The sequence below is a fragment of the Otolemur garnettii genome, unplaced genomic scaffold, assembly GCF_000181295.1.
Source record: "Otolemur garnettii isolate 467f Iridium unplaced genomic scaffold, OtoGar3 scaffold00096, whole genome shotgun sequence".
Classification (NCBI taxonomy): Eukaryota; Metazoa; Chordata; class Mammalia; order Primates; family Galagidae; genus Otolemur; species Otolemur garnettii.
In genome coordinates, this window is record NW_003852491.1 from 3849720 (window position 1) to 3874713 (window position 24994).

At 41.6% G+C, this 24994-nt stretch overlaps 1 protein-coding gene and 1 pseudogene across 1 annotated transcript in view; one reads left to right on the forward strand and one right to left on the reverse strand.

Annotated features, from left to right (window-relative positions):
- Nucleotides 1-24994, forward strand: part of HS3ST4 (heparan sulfate-glucosamine 3-sulfotransferase 4) — a 412511-nt gene that overhangs the window by 114132 nt on the left and 273385 nt on the right. The window lies entirely within an intron of this gene.
- Nucleotides 12486-21213, reverse strand: LOC105887562 (annotated as a pseudogene).

Genomic DNA, 24994 nt, shown 5'->3' on the forward strand with positions numbered 1-24994 from the left:
TTTCTGTTTTTAGATGGAGTCGCACTATGTCACCTTCATTAGAGTACTGTGCTGTCACAGCTCACAGCAACCTCAAACTCTTAGATTTTAGCAATTCTCTGGCCTCAGCTTCCCTAGTAGCTGGGATTACAGGTGCCCGCCACAATGCCCAGCTATTTTTATGTTACAGTTGTCATTGTTGTTTGGCAGGTCCGGGCCAGGCCTGTTTCCTGCTGAGCTATGGGCACTAAGCCTTGTTCTAGTTACTTTAGGTAGAAACTTAGATTATCGATTTGAGGTCTTTACTACTTCTTCTTCTTCTTTTTTTTTAGACAATCTCAAGCTATTATCCTTTAGAGTGACAGTCTCAAGCTATTGTCCAAGGTAGAGTGCCATGGTGTCATCATAGCTCACAACAACTCCTGGGCCCAAGTAATCCTCTTGCCTCAGTTTTTTCTATTTTTAGTAGAGACAGGTCTTGCTTTTTGCTCAGGCTGGTCTCAAACTCAGGAACTCAAGCAATCCACCCGCTTTAGTCTCCCAGAGTGCAAGGATTACAGGCATGAGCCACAGCGCCAAGCCTCTTTTAAAAAGAATTTGGTTCTTCAACTCTCCTCTTAGTACTACTTCAGTTGCATTTCACATATCTTGATATGGTGTACTTTTGTTTCCACTTAGTTCTGTATATTTAGAAAAAGGATTTTGAGACTTCCTCTCAGCTTCCTGAATTATCGTGAAGTGTGGTGTTTAATTTTTAAACATTTAGAGGTTTTTCCCTTTTAGTTTGATTCCATTATTGTCAGAGAAGGTAGTTTGTATAATTTCAACTGTTTTTTATATTTGTTAAAGTTTGTTTAATGTCCCAAGGTGTGATCTATCTTAGTGAATGTTTTATGGTGCTTTTAAAAAAAGTATATTTTACTGTTGTTGTGGGAGGTGAGGGAATGTTACATACATATGAACTAGATCCTGTGGGTTGATTGTGTTGTTCAGATCTTCTATTTTTTTGCTGATTTTCTGTCTGGTAGTTCTGTGCTTTGCTGAAAATAGGGTGTGGACACCCCCAGTTTCTCCTTTCAGCACTGACAGTTTTTGCTGCATTCTTTTTAGACTCTGTTGTTTGGTGAGTACACATTTAGAATCCTTCTTTTACTCATTTTTATATTGCTAATGCAGTGCCTAGCATATAATATAGGCTTTCAGTAAATATTCCCCGAATGATTTAGCAAGTTAAAATTAAATAAGTACATAAATGAAAGATAGGAAAGATTTCACTTTCTCAAGCTGTGCTTTTCCCCCTGGTTGTATAAATTATGCATCATATAGTTTTCAATTAAATTTTCTTAGTTCCTCATTTATGTTTTTTAGCTTTGATTCGAACATTTTTAAGTTTGAGAAGGAACAAAACTTCATAGAAAAAAACATGGACTTCTGAGTGAGGCAGATTTGACTTTAAATATCAGCTGTGTGACCAGATGTTTAATAATTTATCTTCTTTAATCTTCAGCTCCTTAGTTTGGAAAATGGAAATGATGACACTCTATTAATTAGGAAACTGTTGGTGGCAAGTGAAGGACTGCAGCTTAAATAACAATGAAAACTGGTTTATTTAACAGAAAATTTCAGAAGTACCTACGGTTGACCCTTGAACAACATGGGTTTGAACTACACGGGTCTGCTTATCCATGCTATTTTTCAGTAAAAGTTATTCTGAGTGTGCCGGCCTTTCCTGTCTCCCCTCCCACCTCCTGCATCTCTCTCACCTCCGCCACCCCTGAGACAGTGAGACCAACCCTCCTTTTTTTCCTCCTCCTCTCAGCCTACTTAATGCGAAGTTGATGAGAATGCTTTATGACGATCCACTTCCACTAAATAAGTCGTACATATATATTCTCTTCCTCGTGATTTTTGTAATAGCATTTCCTTTTCCCCTAGCTCAGTTTTTTATAAGAATACCATATATAACACATATGCAAAATATGGTTAATTGACTGTTATGGGTAAGGCTACTGGTCAACAATAGGCTATTAAGCTTTTGGAGAATCAAAAGTTAGGTATGGAATTTTTATAACACGAGATGTTGGTGCCCCTAAACCCCAGCATTGTTCAAGGGTCAACCTTAATTCCAAACGTGGCTTGATTTAGTCCAGAGGTTTGTTTGGTCCTCAGGGAATCTAGCTGTCTATTTCTCTGTCAGTTGCTGGTTTTGTTCTCCTTTCAATGCCAGTTTTATCTTCAGGGTGACTTTCCCTATCATAGCAAAAATAACTTCCTTTGTTGCAGACCTGACACATTCCTGCTTTCCCTCTGCAGCTTACACAGAAAGGGCGACTTGCTCTTTGGGTCCTTCCGATAGGAGCCTCTTTCATAGAAGCTCCCCAGGTGTTTTCTCGCTTGCTATTGGCTTTCAGCGGATCACGTGACCTTCCCTGAACCAATCACCATGGCCAGTAGGATGGAGCTTAGAGCTGAGAGCTCTAGACTGAAAGCCGGGGTTTTTGTGAGTTTAAGTGGGAAATGAGTTCAGCGGAGGCCGGCAATATGTGTCAATTATAATTGGTGTTATTTTAAGGCTTTTTTGAGGATGGGAAGTAATATTCAAGGCTGTTTTGAGGATGGGAAGTAATACACAGAGGGTAACCCTGCTCATGCCTGACATTATTAGTCACTTGTCAAATAGCTTGATAGCATAATGACGATGACTATTAGTAGAGTCTAGTAACGTTAGTCGGTGTCTACAGAAAGCTCTTGGAAAGATAATATTGTAAGGATGCTTGCAAGGAAAATGGAGATTTCAAGATTCCTCTCATTGTTTTTGTTTGTTTTTAACTATTAAAAATAACACTAACTTCTGAAGCCCAGGGAGATCTAACTATAGCATACTCTTTTAAAAAATTTAATAATTTTTATATCAAACTACTAAGGGAGGTCAAGTGTTTTTGTTACATAGATGACTTTTATAATGCTGAAGTTCTGCTTTAGAGCAGAATACATGGTAAATAATAGGTAATTGTTTATACATTATCCTTCTCCCTCCCTCTCCCCTTCTTAGTTTCGAATGTCCTTTGCACCCCTGGTCTCCAAACCCAGGTTGTGGATTGGTACTAGTTGGTGGCCCATTAGGAACAGCAGGAGGTTAGCCACAGGTTAGGGAGGGAAGCTTTGTCTATATTTATAGCTGCTCCCCATTGCTCACATCACTGCCTTAACTCTGCCTCCCATCAGAGCAGCAGGAGTGTGACCCCTGCTGTAAACTGCCTAGGGTCCTAAGTTGTTTGCTTCTTATGAGAATCTAATGCCGGATGATCTGAGGTGGAGCTAAGGCAGTGATATTAGCACTGGGACTGTCTACTTGTACGAAAACAAGCTGAAGGCTCCCAGTGCATTTTGGTGAGTTGGATAATTATTTCATTATATATTATAATGTAATAAGAAGAAGAATGAAGTGAGTAATAAATGTAAGATACTCAAGTTGTCCTGAAACCATCCCCTACACCTCCAATCTGTGGAAAAATTGTCTTCCATAAAACTGGTCCCCAGTGCCAAAAAGGTTGGGGGCCACTGCTTTCTACTATGTACCCGTTTGTGATCATGTTTAGCATCATTTAGCCCCCAGGGGAAAACAGGGGTATCTGTTTTTCCATTCCTGAGATACTTCCCTTAAAATAATGCTCTCTCGTTCTTTCCAAGTTGCTGCAAATAACATTATTTTACTTCTCTTTATGGCTGAATAGTATTCCATTTTCTTTACCCACTCCTGAACTGATGTACACTTAGGTTGATTCCATATCGTTACATTTGAATTGTGCTGCGATAAACATTGAGTGAAGGTGTCCCAAGAATAAAATCACACGGACCACGTTGAAATACAGATTTTGATTTGAGCATTTCTATCAAGCTGCCAACTTAGGTTGCTGCTCTGAGGCTCACACTTACAGAAGCTAAGACTACAGGACAAGGGACACATACTCTCTGTGACAAAGATGCCCGGTAATCTGACCTCCCCTACATCCCTAGCCTCACCTCCCATCACATTCCAGCCTGTGCCACACACTGTACCCTGGCCTAAGCGCCCACTGGCATTTGTATCTCATTGACCCGTTTATGTGTCTTTCTTACGGTCTAGAAACTGTATTTCTTGTCACCTCCCTTTTAAGACTTACTAGTCTTTTGTTGGAAAGTTTATGTTTGACATGCCTTTCCAGGTTCAATTAAGAGCGCTTGTAAATTTCTGTAGTTGCAGATGCTTCTTTCCTCTCCCTTCCCATAGAGATTTTATATCCTTGTTAATAGAAAAAGATGCTTTAAAAATATATTAGTAAGAACAACAGAAGGCTTTTTTATTATGTGCTGGATACTGTGTTAAAGACTTTCTATGCCTTATCCCATTCATTCTCATTTAATCCTCACATCTACCCTGTAAAGTAGGTATTTCTTAATGTGTTAATCTGGATTCCCACTTCCAAGGGACAGAGTCCAGAGACTCGATTCAATTGCCCTTTTTAAAAGAAGGATTCTTTATTGACTCATGTAATTGAAAGCTCCTGAGGGTAGGGATGGTAACATATATGGCTCAAGTCAGAGTCTAAATAAATGATATTCACAGTGCATCTATTTGATGTACTGGGCTCATGTCCAGAATATATAAAGAATGCTTACAAAAATACATACACATGTTAAAATAGGCAGAAGGCTTGAGCAGACACTTTAAAACAAAGGTCTACAAATTGCTAATAAGTGGAGGAAAAGATGTTCAATATCGTTAGTCATTAAGGAAATGTAAATTAAAACCATAATGAGGTACCATTCCACATCCACTAAAATGGCAAAAACAAACTAACTGAAAAACTAGAAAAGCAGGTTGTTAGGATGTGGTTCAACCGGCTAGTACATTATATTGCTTGCTGGGGAAAGTGTCAAGTGGTACAACCACTTTGGAGAACGGTTTGTTAATTTCTTATAAAGTTAAACATTCATTGATCTAATGACCCAGAAGTCCTACTTCTAGGTATTTACCCAAGGGAAATATAATCATGTGTCCACAAAGAGACTTGCACACAAATGCTCCTGGTAGCTTTATTCCCAATAGCCAAAACTTGGAAACAGTCCAGATACCCATCATCTGGAGAACAGATAAATAGATGGTGGTGTAGGTTTGTACAGTACGATATCGTTCAGCAACAATGAGAAGACAGGCGACTGATAGATACAACAGTGTGGATATAACTCGGAATCATTGTGTTGGGCAAATGAAGTAGGACACAAAACGGTAGTTGTGTATGATAATGTTTATCCAGTGAGAGGAATCAGAAGTGGTTGTTTCTGGGGGAGGGCAGGGAATTGGTCTGCAAGCAGCATGAGTGAATTTCAGGGGTGATGGAAGTGTTCTGTGTCTTATTCTCAGTGGAAGTTACTTGGAAGCACACGGTTGTCAAAGCGCATCAAACTGAGCACTTAAGAACTGTGAATTTTATTGTAGGGGAACTGTGCATCAGTACAATTAATTTTGGAATTCAGTGGAAAATTAATTAAACAAGAAAGAGAAAGACTCGTGGGGTAGGCAGAAATACCAGGTACTCAGTGCCGTCATTGTATCTATTTTATAGTGGGATAAGTTTGTACTCAAGCCAAATGGCTTGTACATGCTCATCAGTTATTAGATCGCAGAGCAAAAGCCAAGAGCCACACGTCAACTACCATGTTACTCTATCTTTCAGGCATCTACTGCAAGATCTGGAAGATACTCACAGTATGGTAAGTGGTTGTAAAGTGAGTGAACACATTATGTGATTGCTAGTCTAGTAATAATCTATTATCTCTTGCTGAGATAATAAAACCACACATACAGGAAGGTAAGAGAACTATAAGGTCTAACCTTATGGGAGGGACAGTGCAAGGGCTGTCCTTGGCACTTGTACACCAGAAGTGGTTTATTGTTAGTTCTGTGAGTGTTATATGCCTAGAGAACCTAGACTTGCTGAATTTGCTGGATTGAGCTTGATGGTTGATGGGCCATGATAGTCACGACACGTGTCTGTATCCACGTGAGGAGCATACAGAAAGCAAGTCTGAACAGAATGGCCTGTTTCACTGCTATGGACTAGGAAATGGGAAAGAAGAAGTTTGCCCTTGAGGGAAAAGGAGTGTCCAGTGAGTTTTCTGCATAAAGCATCTGTCATTTCTTTGTGTAATCACACTCTTGTGTTTCCCATCATTGAAGCATGAATTTCATGCCAGGGCCAGGTCCAGGGTTTCGAGTATCCTCAGTATACAATTTGGGGGACCCTCTTTAAGCAAAAAAGAAATCAACCTTACAGAAAAACAAACATGTTCTTGGGCCCCTCTTAGGGCCTTGGTTGGGTACCAAGCATGTGTGAGGGGCTAACTGAAGCTTCCACTTTTCTGCTTTGTTGAATTCGTGGTCAAATTGTACCCAAGGATATTCCCATTCCCTACTTCTTTCATATGTCACTCAACTTATCCCCTGACAGCTCCTGTCTCCAGTCCTCCACCCAACTCCAGCCTCATGGAACTTCCCACTGCTCCCCGAGTTTACGAAGCTAATGGCTCTCAACATCCATTTGGCCCCCATCCCCTTCTTATAACAGTATTTTGTAGGATCTTCTAAAATGAAATCCTTAGATAATATAACCAATCTGCATACACAATTAAAAAAAATCAATGTAATAACCTACCTGAAATATAAAGGAGACATAAAATGTAAGAGATTTATTATGAAGTAATATACATGCCAATATGAAATGCTTGGTCATGACTTAGACTGAAAGGTCAAACGTGCCATGACTTACCATGAGACCATTTCTGACTATAGCTGCAGTGTGCCCTATACCTTCTTTACAAGCAAAGTTAAGATAAAAGTTAATACCCCATCAACCAATGAATGAATTAATACATTGATAAAGGGAGAACCCTCATGATCCAGTCACCTCTTGAAGACCCCACCTTTCAGTATTCCACATGGGGGATTAAATTTCAACATGAGTTTAGAAAGGAACAAATATTCAAACCATAGTGAGAGGCATTTCATTTCAAAGCTCCAATTTAAGTCTTAGCTCCTTTCCTTACCAGCTACATGGTCTTAGCAGGCTATTGAATCATCAAAAGCCCCGGTTTCATCCCCTATAAGGTAGGGTTAATAATAGTACCTGCCTTATGGGGCTGTTGAGAGAAGGAAATAAGTAATGTTTGCAAAGCGCTGGCACAGACTAGCACCTAGTGAGTGCTCAGTTAAGATGCCTGTGGTTTCAGAACATCGGTAGTCCCAGATGCCTGGATAGATGACTATAGAGGTTGGCAGACTTCTGCAAAGGGCTGGATGGTAAATATTCTAGTTGTTGAGGGACAGACATCCTCTGTTGTAACTAGTCACTTTTGCTGTTTTAGTATAAAATGTGTACATGGTTGAGTGTTTGTACATGGTTTGTGTTCCATCAAAACTTTATTTATGAAAATAGGCAGCAAGGCAGATTTGGCCCATGGGAATATATTTTGCTCACTGCTTTACTAAAGGATCAGGTAATAGGATGAGCTGTACCCAGAAGAGAGGAAGTGTAAAGTGGCAGTGTATACACACACGTGCCTTTACTTTTTTTTCTTTTCATAAAAATAGGGTCATATTTTATAATCTGTATCCTATGTTGTTTTTATCTATCAGCATATAGAGCATATATTTTAAGTAAGTAATTGTACTTATACAGCTTCATTTTTATTGCCTACCCTAGGAATTCATTATATGTGGATGAACCATCATTTACTTAGCTGTGCCTCTATTGCCGAAGATATAGATACAGTTTTGGTCATTGAGTTTCACAGTTAACTGTAATGTCATGTACTTAATACTTTTTATTTTTTAACATCAGACTGTATGGTTTTTGAAGTCAGGAATCAGTGGGTGCTGTTCAGTACATGACTGACACTTAGGAGGCATAAAACTCTTGCCTTGACACCCACCACCATCTTGGATGAGGTCAGTCTACTCCCAGCCAAAGTTTCTTCAATAAATGTGGACCTAGGTGGAATGGTGTGAGTGATGTAGGACCTAATGCTAATAAAATGATTTTGGAAACTGCAAAGCAAATGCTCTATGCAGTGGACTGAATGTTTGTGGCCCCCCTTACATGCCCTATTCATGTGTTGAAACTTAATCCCTCATGAGTGAAGCCCTCACAAACTGGATGAAGGCCCTTCTAAGGGAGCTGAGAAAACCAGTGTCCTTCCCATCCGCCAGGTGAGGGCACAACTAGAAGTCATCATCTATAAAACAGGAAGTGGGCCTGCTCCAGACACTGAGTCTTGCCAGCACCGTGATCTTGGGCTTCCCAGCCTCCATAACGCTGAGAAATAAATTTCTGTTATTTAAAAGCTACTCATTTTTTTTTTGAATTTTTTTTTTTGGCTGGGGCTAGATTTGAACCTGCCACCTCTGGTATATGGGGCCAGCGCCCTACTCTTTTGAGCCACAGGTACCACCCATATATATATATTTGCTAGCTGCCCAAACAGACTAAGATACTCTACAAATTTTAAGTGTCACTAGGGTGGCAGAACATCTTTTTGGGGCTTAACATGTCATTTATTTTCTTGCTGGCCAAGGAGAGAACATGCTCACTTCCCATGAGATATGTCAGTTCTATAGCAAGAGACAGGAGTAAATAGTGCTTCTCTCTTTGATAAAGAATTGAGAAAGTTAGAAAATAAAATCGAGTGGGGAAAAGAAACCATTTGAATGTCTACCTTGTGAAAAGCTCTTAATGTTGTGTTTGGTTGTTCAGTTCAATCTTAATTTCTTTCTGTTTTCATTCCTGCTTTGTTCTTTCGCATCCAGGGATGCTCTTAGTAGTGGTGGTACCTGAAGAGAGAGGGGATAGATTCAGAGATGGCACAGAGAGGAGAAACCTCAAGTTTCCTATGAGATGGAATTTTTTTTTTTTTTTTTTGAGACAGAGTCTCATGTTGCCCTGAGTAGAGTTCTGTGGTGTCACAGCTCACAGCAATCTCAAACTCTTGGGCTTAAGTGATTCTCTTGCCTTAGCCTCCCAAATAGCTGGAACTAGAGGTGCTTGCCACAATGCCTGGCTATTTTTGTTGTTGTTGTTGTTGTTGTTGTTGTTGTTGTTATAGTTGTTATTGTTGTTTAGCTGGCCCAGGCCAAGTTCGAACCCACCACCCTCAGTGTCTGTGGCTGGCACTGTAACCACTATGCTACATGCCCAGCTAAGATGGCATATTTCATAGAACTGTGTAAGGTATGAACTTGCCAGGCACACAGATGGGGGTTCCAGGCAGGACTCCAGATTCTACAGAACCTGCATGGGAGTCAGGGAAACTGAGGTGAGAGAGAGAGGAAGTCAGACAGGATTGGCCCAGGGTCACCCAATTCCTAGCTCTTGGCTAGATGTATCATCAGCTTCTTCCTAGGAAGGTTGGGCTTTAAAAATATGGTAGTTTGGACTCATTAGCAGAGGCCTTAGAGCCTGCAGCCCTAAGGCTAGGAAGAACCAGCGTAGATTGTTACCATACAAAGAGTTTTCTTTTCTCAAGTCGCTACAGTCTGTGCCTTCATTCTCCCATAACAGTCAAGGCAAGCCTCCCTAGGTGACATCTCAAACCTCAAAGGGTCATGAACCCACCACAGCTGGGAACAGTTTCTGTTGACACATGACTGGTCTGCAGAGGGGCGGCTTTCCATGGATGAAAAGCTCTATGAGATCCCAGACTTCTCCCTGAATGTCTTGTGCCATTCTTCCCTCATTCAGTGGGATTGACAGACTTGCTGCTGCCTGCAAAAATGGGTGGCCATTTGTTTTGTGCTGGTGGTTCCATGGTCATTAATCCACAGAATTCAGCAATCACTCACAGAACTGTGGTCTTAGGTGAAATTTCAGCTCCACAAGACACAGCTCTGTGCTCCGGGGGATGCCCTGGAAGGAAGTGCTTTGTCATTCATAAGACAAAAGCTCCCTAGTAATGGAAAAATATTTTTCAGTCAGCTGTGGGTTGGCCTTTTTGAAGAAGAATAGGGAGGCAGAGGGATTTGACATTGATGGGTCTGATCCTGGCCTGAAGCCCTGAGGAAATGCCCTTTGAGAGGGAGGTATCTAAAGTGTATATTCCTTCTCTTTTGAATGTTTATATTCCTAAAATTGTACCCTTATTCCATTACACCAGCTCATGGTGACTCTTGGGTCACATAGAGACCAGAGAATGGCCAAGGCCCTGAGTTTGACTGATGGACAGTTGCTTGCTGACCACCTGTGTCGCCTCTCACCCATGGGTTTCTGATGTGTCTGTGTAGGGGCTCAGAAGAAGTCAAATCTGAGCTCACATGCTGTTTTGCTACTTCATAGGAAACGTCAAGGAACTTGGGCAAGTGAGGACAGCGCTTTGACCTTGTTTCTTGCTTGTGTGACATGGATTTCTTTTTTCATAATTCATTTTCTGCCTGTAAATGAGTGGAATTGATGAATGAAGCATTTACTTATTGTAGAGTTTTGATACATGTTGTCTTTTTGTCCCCCAGAAAACTCCTATCAAGGTGTAGATTCACTAGCAGACTTTGACATGAACATTTGCACCTTTTTTTTTTTTTTTTAAGTGATGATGAATCTGTTCATACTTTTTTTTTTTTTTTTTTTTTTGATACGGAGCCTCAAGCTATCCCCCTGGGTAGAGTGCCATGGCATCACGCTCACAGCAACCTCCAACTCCTGGGCTCAAGCGAGTCTCCTGCCTCCGCCTCCCAAGTAGCTGGGACTACAGGCACCCGCCACAACGCCTGGCCATTTTTTGGTTGCAGCCATCATTGTTGTTTGGCGGGCCCAGGCTGGGGATTCGAACCCGCCACCTTAGGTGTATGTGGCTGGCGCCTTAGCCATTTGAGCCACAGGCGCTGAGCCGAATCTGTTCATACTTACTTCACTTATGACATTTGCATGCTTTAGGGGTGGGTGATAGTTCTATTCATGTCTTTTGCCCATTTTTTCTAAGGTGTTTCCCTCTTCCTGAGTTATAAGAATTCTTTGCATAGTCATACTCCTAGCTCTGCACCTGTTCAAAATGGAGCAAACCATTTTTCCTTTACTATCGTTTTCTTTTTAAAACGATTTCTTATTTCATAGATTTAAAATTTTTTTATGCGATCAAGTCTATCAGTCTTTTCAATATGCTTTCCTTCTCTGCTTTTCAAAAAGGCTCTCACTTCTTGGCAGTCACGGCTGAAGAGCTTTGCATATTTGAGATTTCTTCTGCTGTTTGGATCCGATGCCTTGTAGACTTGCTTTCTTCATCTACTTGTCTTGGTTTTGGTGCTCCCAGGTATTTGTGATGTGCAGACATGTCTAGGTCTTAGAGCTTCTGCAGGTGGGGAACTATTCTGGGAAGCTTATTGTCTTTGCTTGGGCTCCTATAATAAAACACCATAAACTGGCTGGCTTGTAAGCAACAGAAATTTATTTCTCTGTTGTGAAGGCTAGAAAGTCCAAGATCAAAGTCCCAATAGATTTGGTGTCTGGTGAGGGCTTGCTTCTCACTCTTTTCTCCAGTAGTGGAAGGGGTGAGGGATCTCCCTGGAGCCTCTTTTTATAAAGGGATTAGTCCCATTTATGAGGAGGGCTCTACATGCATGATCTAATCACCTTTCAAAGAGTTCCCTTCTTAATGCCATCGCCTTGAGGGTGAAAATTTCAACATATGAATTTCGGGGAATGTAAACATTGAGCCAGACCATAGCTACTCCTAGACTTTCTATTTTCAGGATGGCCTCTTGGCCTTTTGACTATGAAATGACTTCCCAGTTGTGACAAACAAAAATGTCTCCAAGGCATTACCAAGCATCCCCTGGGGTAGGGAAAAGCTGCAAAGTTGCCCTCTGCTGAGAATCTCTGGGTTAGGGAAGTCCCTCTAGGTGTCCAGTGTGCCCTTATCTCCAGCACTTGTTCTGCCATATGGGGGTGGTGGTAGGTTAGAGGGAGAAGCTGAGCTGATGGTGTCCCAGAACTACTTTTAATAATAGCATGTTTCTTTCTTAGAAAGGGACTTGCAATTCAGGCTCCCGTTTCTTCTTTACAATCATTCTGTCCCTGCTATGTTTAGGAAGGATTCCTAGAAAGTTGTGCCAAATGGCGATTCGTATGCTATTCCAGAGAGCGAATTTCTTTAGCCCAGGGAATTCTTTCTATTCAAGGATACTCTTCCATATGGTATTTTCTGTTTCCTGATTTCCCTGGGGCTTAGGCTTGTAAAATACAGAGGTGGAAATGTCTCTAAGATAAAAGCAAGAGAAAGACTTGTTCCGCTCTAGTTGTGCCACCCCTTTCCTGAGATAATGACTTGTAGCCTCATCTCTCCAGAAGGAGCAGTGGTAAGAGGAGCTGGTGGTAAAAGAAATTACGGGGATGAGACATGTAGTTCCTTACACAGCTATTCCTCATCTTAATTTTCCCCTTAATCATTTAAGAGGCTACATTATTTATTGGATTTATAAGACTTCAGGAATTCTTCTTCAGGGCCACTGTTCTTTATGTATTTACTTATTTTTGCCTTTTCATTTTAATTTAAATCAGCAAATAATGAAATTTATATACAGCCTATAAAATAGTAGAACACTTGAGTAACGTGATGTGGAGTCTATTGGGGATGGGGGGGACACGAGTGGACCGGGCAAGCATTGTGCTGGGCAGCAGGTGGGAGTCACATAGTGTGGTCTTGGCAGCTCTGGAGGAAACAGAGCTGAGTGTGGGGTGCAGCTTACTGAGCTTCCCTGCCTTGGCCCCAGGTTCCTGCAGGAAAGACACAAAACCGGGAGCCCTGCCTGGCTTAGGCACTCAGGACACTTACAAGTAGAACCAGGGCCTGGTTTAGATACACTGTGAAGTCCAGTCTTTCTCTGTCCTATCTGTTAACCCCTGCCAGCACTGTACCCTCCCAGTTGCCACATGAGGGTCTTGTGTGTAGGTCTTATGGTCTATTTTTCCAGGCTCTAAGGTACCAGTGGTGACATACTAAAGGCTTTGGTCTGTTCTGGCATAGAGATGACTGCCAGGTCATGTACATGGAGCCCAAGTGGCCATCAGTTCTGCACCTGCTCCTTGTGTTTGCTGTTTCACATGTGAGTGGGTGAATTCAGTCATGGGCTAAATTATGTCTCTCCAAAAGGTTAGTTGATGTCATAAGCCCCAGAATCTGTGGATGTGGCCTTATTTGGAAATAGGGTCTTTGCAGATGCGATCAAGTCAAAAAGAGATCATACTGGCTTAGGGGCTCAGACCAATGATTGGTGTCATTGTAAGAAGAGGGAAATGTGGACACAGACACACACTCAGTGTAGTGGGAAGACACAAAGACAGAAGGGACATACAGGGTGAATGCCATGTGCCACTGGAGGCAGAGGTTATAGTGATGCGTCTACAAGCCACGAATTGCCAGAAACCACCAGACATTAGGAAGAGGCAAGGAAGGACCCTGTACTAGAGCCTTCAGAGCATGACCCTGACAACACCTTGATTTTGTACTTCTAGTCTCCCAAACCATGAGAACATAACTCATAAGTCACCAGATTGTGCTACTTGGTTGTGGCAGGCCCAGGTGTTCCTGGTTCCTGATAGTGCCGTAGTTTGTGATGGCAATGGAATAGACTTGCATGTCCTGCTGTGTGAATTTGGTAGGACATTGAAGCAGTTGAGGGTCTGAGTGTCCCCTATCTTGATAGGAGCCACTGTACATGTTGCTGTGGACCACAACCCAGTCCTGAGACTTCTCCTGGAGGCTGCTCAACTGCTTCATCTCCACTTTGGACTTTTCATCTTTAGGAAGCCACTCAAGAGCATTGTGTGCAGAGGACAGTGTGAAAATGAGACTGTCACAGTGTTCACCTTCTTCCGGTTCTAGACATTCCAGATGACAGTATCTGCAAAGCCCCTCTAGAGTTTGGTCTCTGGATACAGACAGAGCTCCAGAGTGATACAGCCATTTCTTCCAATGTGTTCTGCCATCTGTAGGTGGTAAATGAGTTTCATACTTTGATGTTTTGGATGAGTCCCTGAAGAGGAGGCCTCTCATGGAATAATAGTGGGGACAGATGGTGTCCTGGTACATCATCCAAAGTCTTTTGCCCTATAAAACTTTTAGGGTCTTAAGATTCTAGGATCTCCCTATGTACATAGTCATTAGTGTGGATATTCAGCTTGAGCATGTCCCACAAGGCCTCCAAGAGGTCCTTATTGATTGTTGGGATCTCATCCAATATGGCAAACTTGAGACAACTTTATTTTCCAGATGGCTTACCTTCTCCAGGATTGCTCACTATGGAACTCAGGGAGGCAGTCTTCTCTGGGGCTGTGTCACACTCACCTGTACTATTGGTCCTGTAGAAAGGGCCCTCTGTCTGCTGAAGATTCTCCTTCAGGACCTCAAGAACTCCTTCAGACTCCAAAGCAGCGTATCTTCAAGTATGGGTTCACCTGGCAGGTGTCCTGGTTCTTTATTAACTTGGAACCACTGGTTCTGCATTTATATTTGGAGTGAGGGTGCTTAGTGGGCCTCTTACCCCTGAGGAGGACCTCATTTTAGGGTGGAAATTTGATGTTGGGGGACAGACCATGGACCTGAGTCATAGCTGACCTTTGGCTGCATTAGATGAAGATGTCCTCAATCTGCTGGGCTACTGTGATGTTCTACATTGCACTATGAGCTTAGTTGTTTCCTGAGACATACCTCTTTCATCACCAAACATTTTCTATAATAAATAGAAAATAGTGTCTGTAGTGGTGACTTTGAACACATCACCACCCAGTTGTCCACACACCTTCACTAATGGCTGCTTGGCAAACACCAGTCTCTCCCTTCCTCTTGGGCATCAAGGGCATGCTGGATACAGAGGGAGGGAGTGGACTCAGCTGGCTGTATCAGAGCAGTACTGACGGACAATGAAGGGCATGCTGTCCCTCTGTCCCATAATTGGAGGGGTAATTGAGTAATTGGAGGAAGAGGGCATCCCATGGTGACATTTGTGTGTGCTGGTCCCCTTGGTTCTCATCACTGTGGCTGGGAGCTTGTAGGTTATTTTCATAGTGATAATATCAACAGTATCTGAGCCAGAAGGCTTGGGACTTCTTCCCAAACAGTAGTTGTTGTGGTTGTAGTGGGAGTTCTGTTCATTCTCCAGAGGGCAGCTGAGCCTGTCCTGCCCTCAGCACGGCTGTCCTAGAACATCACTTCTCATCTCCCTTTTTGCTGTGCTCCCCTGCTGTGGTGTGGAGAGGGACCTGTACTTTAACAGATGAAGCATTTTCTTTATAGTATTGACTTCTACATGTAAATCCTTATAAGCAGTGCCAGTGACCTCACCAATTTTGTGCTAAACAACTCATTCTGGCCTCTTCATGTGATACCAGGATTATTTTATTCTCTGGAAGTCCATCAAGCACAGCTTGCATCAGAGAGTCAGAACTGAGGGAGTGAAGTAAATTTTTAAAACTTCTTCAAATGCCTACTGGGCAAAGAACTATACTGTTTAATCTCTCTTTATTGCAAAGTCTACGATATATTCTTCTCCCATCTGTATGTCAAGAAATTCTGAATGGAAATCAAATAGGATCATGTGTGTCTGTGGTGCTCCAAGTGTATGCTAGACATTTGCAAGTAGTTCTTACTATAGGTAGTGTGATTGTATCCATTTTAGAGTAGTAGGAACTGAGATAACCTGGGCTAGACTTGGGTGCTTTTTAAATACTGATAGATAGAAGCTGATTGAGGTAACGTGTTTAAAAGTGGAGAAGAGAAGATTCTAAGAAGGTGGGGGGAGAGAGAGGGAGGATGGGAAGTGTGGGTGGAAAGGAGGGAGTAGCGGAGAGAAAGGAGCAAATGCAGGTAAGGTTGTAAGTGGGGGTGTCAAAGGTTGAAGGAGTTTTAAAAAAAATTTTATTTGAGTGTGAAGTAGAGTCAAGATCACCATTAAGAGGACTGGGAAGTAGAGTAGAGGACTTTGGAGATGGGAAGAGAATGGAATAGATTTAAATTGTCACTGAAGAGAATGGAAATGGAAGTTTGTCCAGAGAACGGCGCAGAATTCCTAGGCAATACTGAGAGTCCAGTTGGTGTCATAAATGTGTAGTCAGAGCATTTTACCTGGCTGTGTAGTTTTCCTCCAGCAACTTTCAGATGCTCAGGTGAATGCACAGGGTGTGGATCATCAGGGCTGCCATAACAAAGTACCACAGGCTGGGGGGTCTTAAGTGACAAAAGTTTATATTGTAACAGTTCTGGAGGCTAGAAGTCCCATGTCAAGATGTTGTCAGGGTCAGGTTCTTCTGAGGGCTTCTCTCCTTGACTTATACAAGTAGAAGACTATCTCCTTCACCTGGTCTTCCCTCTGTGCGTGTCTGTGTCCTAATCTTTCTAATCATTTTGGCTTAGGTCCCACCCCCAGTGGCCTCATATCATCTTAACCACCTGTTTAAAAACCCTACCTTCAAATATGGTCACATTCTGAGGTGCTCAAGATTTGGACTTTCAACATAGGAATTCGGAGGGAGGGGATACAATGCAGCTTATGACACACACAAACAGGATGACATGGTTTATTCTGGGCTAGAGTTTTTCCTTGGTGCATGTACTGAAGTGAGAATGGGGTAGGGTGGCAAGGATGTTGTTAAGGAAATTACAAAAACAAGGGATATGGACCAAATGCACATAGAGAGGGACGTGAACATGTGGACAGTGGTGGTGGGGTCACTACAGGAAAGGGAAGGTAGCAAAGCAGCCAGTGACAAAGTGTCCAGTGAGGTCATAAAGGGAAGTACTTGAAAAGGCAAGTTGGAGGATAAGGTGATCTTTGGCTAAAGGGTAGGGGGGATATTGTTAGTGATTTTTGGAGTGATTTTAATGGTTTCCATGGTACATAATTTCTATGAGTGGGTTTATATCTTTATAAAATACAGACACGCCTGCCCTTTTCAAGCCTTCCAGAGTATGCCATTTTAAAGGCAGTGATGATCCATAGTATTACCTCCAACCTTAGTGAAAAGCTGCTTTCATTGGCGTGCCTTTATTTGCAAGTAACAGAAGATCATTCATACTCAGCTATAAAAAAAAAAATGAAAAGGGAACTTTATTATGAGGATTCAAAGATATAAAAGGGAACTTAATAAGAAAGAGAGCCAGACTTCTCAGGAGGCTGGAACCAGAAATTGGAAATCCAAGAGGGAGAAGAAACTGGAACCAATAACCAGAAAGGCACTGAGGTTTAACATAGCTGCTCCCTCAGCTGCACAGTCGACAAACGGGCCTTCCTCTTATCCCGGCAGGTGTGGGAACAGCCCCATAATAGTCTCAGACATTGTATGTCCTCTGCTCAAGCAATAAGCAGAGGGTGACAGCCATCCCCACCCTGATTCCACACCTACAGGTGTCTACCAACCACATGTGCAGACCAGATCCAGGAGGGGCAACATTTACTGGCAGAATAAACTGCACTTGCCTATATCCCTTTGAAGATTTTTCTGTTTTTTAAATTCACTGTTAATTGTAAGCGTAATAGGCAATAAAAATGTGGTCCTCACCAAAAAGCAAGGTTTTGGTTTCTACCTTCTTGGAGCTCATTTACTGAAGCAATCAGTCGAATATAAAGCACCAAAAAGAAGTTCTTAGAACAAAAAGCACCACCGATGCTACACTGAGCATATTCTGAATTCTCTCTCATAAAAAATGATTTTAAAGTTTTTAGACTAACCTGTAGGACTCTTTTTTTTTTTTTGCCAGTAATATGCTTCTTTTGTTTTTTACTTTTATCTTAAAAGTATATTTAAACAAGAAATTCAGATATTGAATTTTCCCATAGACTTTGCTTTCTTATTTACAGTTACATTGTAAATAACTTTCCATTATATACAAATTAAGAACTGTGCATTAGTGTATGTTCTTTTTACACATTCATTCCTAATATAGTACATGCAGCTCAGAGCTAGGCAATAGTCAAGTGTAGAAAAGCTTGTGGAAAGAAGTACAAACTTTATCAGTACAAACTTTATTTTAAAAGGTTCTGACCTTAATTCTCTGCTAGATTGTTTCACTGAAACCATTCTTTGTTAAAGAAAGATGCCCCCCATGAGGGATGAGAGTGACGGTTTAAGTTACCACAGGATCCAGTGAAACTGGTTAACAAATAAAAACACTTCACTTATTACTGTTATTAAAAGGAGCGTTACCACTGTCAAATCATTTAGACAATAGATTCGCTTTCTATTCTGACATATTACGTTGACGATAGCTGTATCTCTTTATGACATAAAAAATGTTTCCTGCAACTTCAGGTTTTACTTGTAAACAGTTAAAGCACATATTGTGCAAAGACAATTTAATCATTCTTGGTCTTAGGTTACACAATGAGGAGTTTCTATTTCATCAAGAGAGAAGCAAGCACACACCCACGTACACACACGCACACCTGTTCAGGCATCGTCCTACTCACCTGCCAAAGACCTGCTCATCACTAAGCCCTGACTACAGCAGCACTTGTGCCTCGAGTGCTGCACAAGGTTGCAATAGGAATTATAAAACAAGGAAGATGAAACATCTAAGTTGTTAAAAAGCCCAAAAAGTTCACGTTGTGAAATGCATCTCAGAGGTTTCACGCTCAGCCTGACGGGTCAGTTCACTGAGCTGTCTAGGACAAACCCCACTGTCCTGCCACTGCACCAGGAGGGAGTCTTGAAATGTGGGTCTTGGCTTTCCCATCCTGGGTTGACTTATATCCAACACACACGCTTTCCATCATGTGGCTCCACAGAAATTCCACTAGAAGTGTCTGCTTGTTTTGGGAGCAGTCAGGCCCTGCAGAACATCCGCATGGCTGGAGAATAATCAGTCCACCAAGCACTCCATCCTCACTGGCAAGGAAAGGTGAGCTGATAAACTTGTTTTGCATAGTCTCCAATATAGCTTGGTGAGTGAGCACTTCCACCTTGTAAAGCAGGTGAGCATTCTCCAGCCAGTATGGTGCACACAAGATGCTCTCCATATCCTGAGGCGCTTGCAGCCGTGGAGTAGGGATTATGAGCTCTGGAATCTTCAACCCGGCAGCCACATCCTTGAGGGGCAGCCTGCCCATCTCCACTGCAGACAGTAGAAGCAACCTTGCCTTCATGGTCCACAACCACAACCACAGCACCCACCGTGTCCAAAGTGCTGGAGTCATTTTTCTTTTCATTGTCTTCCTTTCTGTAGTTGAATGAAATCTGTTTCCACCCTTCCTGCCAGTTCTAGTTGCCTCTTGTTTCTTTTAAATGCAGCTAAACTGAATCTTGTGGTCATGATGTTAGGAGGGCAAGAGGGGATTCCATGATCTACTGCCCATCTGTGGGCTCCTTCTCCAACTAAAAACCACTCAATGCTTCAACAGCTCCAAAATTTAAGGCTTTTCCATCCATTATGCTGGCGTCACACTCGATTTCACCTAAGAGGTTTAGATGAGATCTTATTCATGCATCTGTAAGAGGAGCATCCTTTCCATTTGCTTCCCCACATTTTGAAGATAAACAACATGCTCTTTGATGTCGTTTTCATTTCCACACTGCAGAATATCTCTCATATAGGAGCAGTCACCTTTCCTCCCAAAACCCTCAAGGGAGAGCTGGTCCTGTGGGACTCTTTCTTAAAGAGTAAGTATGTCTTTCTATGTGCCAGATTGATCTTTGAGTTGTATCTCATTAGCCGTCACAATATACTTCTGTGAAGTTATCCTCCGTGTTAATGGATGAAGAAACTGGTCCCAAGTTAGGGAGCTAGCAGTCAGGAGAGTTGGCATTTAAATTAAAAAATGGCTTTGGAGAAACTTTCTTTACTGGTTGGCTTTGTGAACTTGAACAAGTGATTAACTTCTTTGAGCATTAGTTTTCTCACCTTTGAAGTGAGGATTTTTTAATTTATTTTTTATTTCAGATTAATAGAGGAGTACATATGAGTAGGTTACATTGTTTGTGTTTGTGTTAGGTAAAGTCCAAGTTGTAGTTGAGCCCTTCACCCAGGAGGTGTGCCATATACCCTTACATTGTACCCAATAGGTGAGAGCTTACCAAACCCACTCCTGTATCCTTCTTGAATTTAAATATTTTTCTCTCATGTGGGTATGTAGTTGTTCATCTACTAGTTTCATATTAATATTACAATATATTAAATGATTGCTTTTCCATTCTTGAGATACTTTACTTAGGAGGATGTTCTGCAAATACTTCCAGGTAAATAGAGTACCAAAGATAGATGTGAAGCCTCCATATTTCTTTATGGCTGAATAGTATTCCTTTGTATACACATACCACAGTTTATTTATCCATTCATGGGTTGATGGGCACTTGGGTTGTTTCCACATCCCTGCAATTGTAAATTGAACTGCTACAAACATTTGAGTGCAAATGTCCTTATGGTAAAATGATTTATTTTCTTCTGGGTAGATGCCTAGTAATGGGATTGTGGGATCAAATAAGAGGTCTACTTTTAGCTCTTTAAGCATTCTCTACACTTCTTTCCCAAAAGGCTGTGTTAGACTTCAATATGACCAACAGTGTATAAGCCTTCCCTTCTTGCTGCACCCATGGCCAGCATTTGCAGCTTTGGCACTTTGTGATGTGGGCTATTCCCTATGAAAATTTAATATGCACAGACGTGTCCATTGGGGTCTTCAGGGCAGGGTAAGTAAGCAATAAAGAGCATTTCTCTTTTTTCTTTTTTTCCTGAATGTCAAATGAAGATTAGGGAGTTACAGGTAGAGGCAATCGTGCCATCCTTATTACTGCCCAAGTAGAGATATGGCTTTGTATGCCACAAATGAGTTTGTTGGCCAAACTCCCACATTTGGCTGAGTTACCTACCCGTGCACAGATAACACTTGATTGGGACAAGTCTCCCTTCATGGAGACTTATCTAATAAAACTTTACTGTATACACAGGAGAAGTCCTACATCCTGTGAGAAGCTTGTTTCCTAGAAGAGAAAGAACATTTTTCCTAAATGTGACAACCAGGACAATCATTCCATTTGCCTAATATACTCTAAATGAGCCTCAGTTGAGGAGATAAACCCGTACACCCTTACAGTGCCTAGAATATAGAAGACAATGAATGTTAGCTAAATACAGCCACAGTAGTTACAAGTCTCAGATGAATGCATGTTTCACTAAACCACAATTACATTGCTTTTCCTTTCTCACTTCACCTGTGTCTGTCATCTAGGTTTGCGTCTCTTTTGTCACCTTAAACACGATTTCTTGTTTGAAGTATCAGATGATGTATCATAAGCTTCTGTCTTGCCCATGTCTTCTGTTAATGGGCTCTTTCTTCTGCAGAGAGAGGCATCGCCTGTTCTTCTTAATACCCCAGACCCCCTGACCACTTCTCTGAATTTTTCCTTGAATATCCCCTGACTTGACCTTCACACTTAGAGATATCACCAGCATCCCAAAATGGATGTTTTGATTTTTCCCTAATCTGGTTTTTTCTTGGTCAATGGGACCCTATTCTTTGATTTGTTGACATTAAAAACTGATGAATTAGTTTTAGTTCTTTCTTTCCATTCATTCTCCATCTCAGTCTATCAGCAAGTTCTGTGTTTTCTAGCTCTTAACTATATCCTGAGTTGATCTACATTTATATGGTCCATGGCTTAGTTCCTAGTCCAGCCTGTGTCCATCTTTCATCCTGAGTATGTCCTGAGCACCCTACTAGCTGGGCACCTTTCCAGCTGGGCTCCCCCTTTCTGACTTTCCATCCATTTCACAGAAATCTTTCAGAATGTGTCAGTGTCTTGTGTATGCATCCCAGCCACTTCCCAGTCTTCTTGGAATCAATACTACACTCCATTCTGTGGCATCCAGGACTCCAGATGACTTGACCTTTCCCCACCTTGTTCCTCCTCAGGTCTTTGCCCTTGCTGGACCTCAGGCACCCTTCCTGGATCTTCCCATGTAAGACCCAGGCTGCATCTCCCCATGTAAGTTATGCCTCAAATGTCACCTCTTCAGATAAGCTTTCCCTTACCATCCCATCAAGGGCACCTCTCCTCCAAGCATTCCCCACTAATTGACCCATGATGGGTCCATCACTCATAACTATCTGAAATCATACTTACTTGTATACTGATCTAAGCCCCATATTTGCCTCTAAACTATAAATTTCACAGGGACATGGTCCTTGATTGTTATGTCCATGGCTCTAAGGCTAGAATGACAGAAGGCACATAGTAGGTGCTCAGAAACTCTGTGTTGCATGAAAGAGTATGTGAGGACATGAGTAAAGATATGGTTAGGCTCCCAGAGACTTGCTATAGTCATATCTTTTCCACTTAGGTCTTGTTTATCGATTCCTTAAAGAACAGTCTCCATTGGGGCCCTGCTCTTTAGCAGTCAGGGTTGAGCCTCATAGCTAAAAAAAAAAAGTCTAAAGGTCCTCTTTATTAATCTGTAATAAAGAAAGTTTGTCCTCCAATCTGTGAGCTAGCAGGGATACAACTTGGTGCCATGAACACACATGGTTCCTGGGCCAGCTTAGAGGCCAGGAGTCCCACAGTCTCAGAGCATCCACATGAATGCCACCAGGGAGGTGACAGTGCATTTTGATGTAATTGAAAAGTACACAATGGCTGGGACTTTACAGTTCCCTGTAATTTTGCTGACTTTGCCATTTTAGCAAAAAATAATTTATTCTAATGTGATTTGCATTGCATAAAATTATAATAAATGTTTTTAAGAACAAGGTGCTGTATATTTATGAAATCGTTGTGTTTATATGAGGAAGAAGTTTAAAATGTATTGGCATGTATCTTCCACAAACACTTATATGCAAATCCATATACCATGCAGCCTCAACATTAACATATATTATTTGCATAAACCATAAACAGTGGGCAATTTCTTTGTCAAACAAAAAGTACTGATTACCTTAGAAAGGGATATTAATATCTTTCCTTTATCCATATTTTAAAATTTTGCTGACTGTATTTTGATGATCATTCATCTTGTCTGGTAGCACAATTTGCAGCGAAGTCTCTCTCTCAATATTTCCCCAAACAAAAAATAAGATACAAGAAAAGCAATGGCCTCTGAATGCAAATGGTCTGTGCCTGGCTGGTTGTAGAAAGCCTCCCTTTTGCTAAAGTTCACAGCTTTGAGGCCTGGGTGTTTGCCAAGTGGACATCTGATTGACAGAGGGGTGTCACTAAATATATTTTCAAATTAAATTTCATGTTTATTTTCAGCCCTCCTTAACAGGTTTTCGGTTGGGGATTTGGTCTGCTGAACCTAACTAGTTTCCTCCGAGGGAAACAAAAAAAGGTTGTTCAAGCGATTCTCTCTCTGTTTCCCCTAATAGCTTGGGATCTTTGGGACTAATTTCAGCTGAATTGATAGAAATAATCTGGGCTTGTATCCCTCTACACTTAGGATTCCATTTTATGTGTGAAGAAATGAAGTGATTGATATTGACCTATTGGAAAAACAAAGGAATATTGACTTTGGAGTTCACCAAATCTGGATTTTATTGGCTGGTGATGTGACTGAGACCAGGTTATTTAACTGCTCAAAACCTTTACTTCATCCATTAATTGGCAAGAATTAAGGTATTTGTACTAAGGATTGTAGTAAGGATTAAAACAGTCGATGCATGTAAGCAGTGCCAGCTACACAGTAAGCACTCCATAACTTTAGCTGTTATTATTATTGCTCTTGCTGTATTATAGATAATGATGCCGTTGACGTAGACCTGTTTGAACATGCAGTGAGATTCAGTCCCTGGTGCCTGAGGGTTCATGTAAGATGAACACTGAAGGACAGGTGGGCCTCGGCCGGCATGAGCTCTGTTGCTCTGTTTTGGAGATGCACCAAGGATTATTGGAAGAAAAGAATTTGAAATCTGCACGTCCCTTTTACAGGAAAAGTTTTAGAGACCTCAGGGACCTGAATTATTTCCATTCTCAGGGTGAGGATTCTGTAGGGGAACCTGGAGAACTAGCCAGCCATTCACCCATTCATAACACACTTTTGCAGTGTGTGCTCTGTGCTAGGTCTGTGAAACTAATCAGCTGTGAAAAGCTCAGTGCCTGGCGGGGAAGACCAATTGACAACTTTGAAAAAAAAAATGGAAAAGATGGTTTTTCAGAGTGGATAAGAAATTGGAGAATGAGAACACCTAACACTGTTAATTCAACTGCTTTAGAAAGTGATTTAGTCATTCCTGGCAAAGTAATATATATACTTTAGGGCCTACTAGTTCCCCTCTCAAATATAGTGCAGAGCAATGGTTCTCAAAGTGTGGTCCCTGGACCAGTAATCTCAACATCACCTGGGAATTTGGTAAAAGTGCCAGTTCTTGGGTCTTATACCAAGACTTACTGAATCAGAGATTCTGGGTGAGGGGCCCAGCAATCTTTGTCTGAAGAAACCCTTCATGGGATAGAATCTCAAGATTGAGAACTTCTGGCCCTAGAGAAACTGGCATGGAGGCATAAAAAGAATTGATGAAAGAATATCAGATGGGAAGTGATTTAAATGTTTGTTGCCAGTGAATTGTGGTGGCATCTTCTTCCAGTGTCCTATTGCTCACAGTGAACAGATGTGCACACTGTTACGGTGGTCATCCCAAAGTCACGATGTAGTCGTGATCAAAAGCAAAGCAAGTTGTGTAAGAATCTATGAAGTGTGTGCCACTGCTTATATTATAATTTGAAAACCAGTACTTTGAATATGTATGCATCTATTTACATGTTGTTTAGGGATGAGCACGCATGAGAAATGCGAGGAGAAAGAAAGGAATGTGATAGGGGAAACTGCACAGGGGGTTTCATTGTCATGAGCAGGGTTTTCTTTCTTCTACTGAATGATAGGTATGTTGGTTTTCATTTTATGTTTTTCTCTATACTTCACTGAATGTCTTAAATGTATCATCACCAATTAATTGTAAAAAGAGAGCCTTTCCTAAAATATGCCTCTCAGTCTCCAGGGCAGCTTTCCTCCCCCC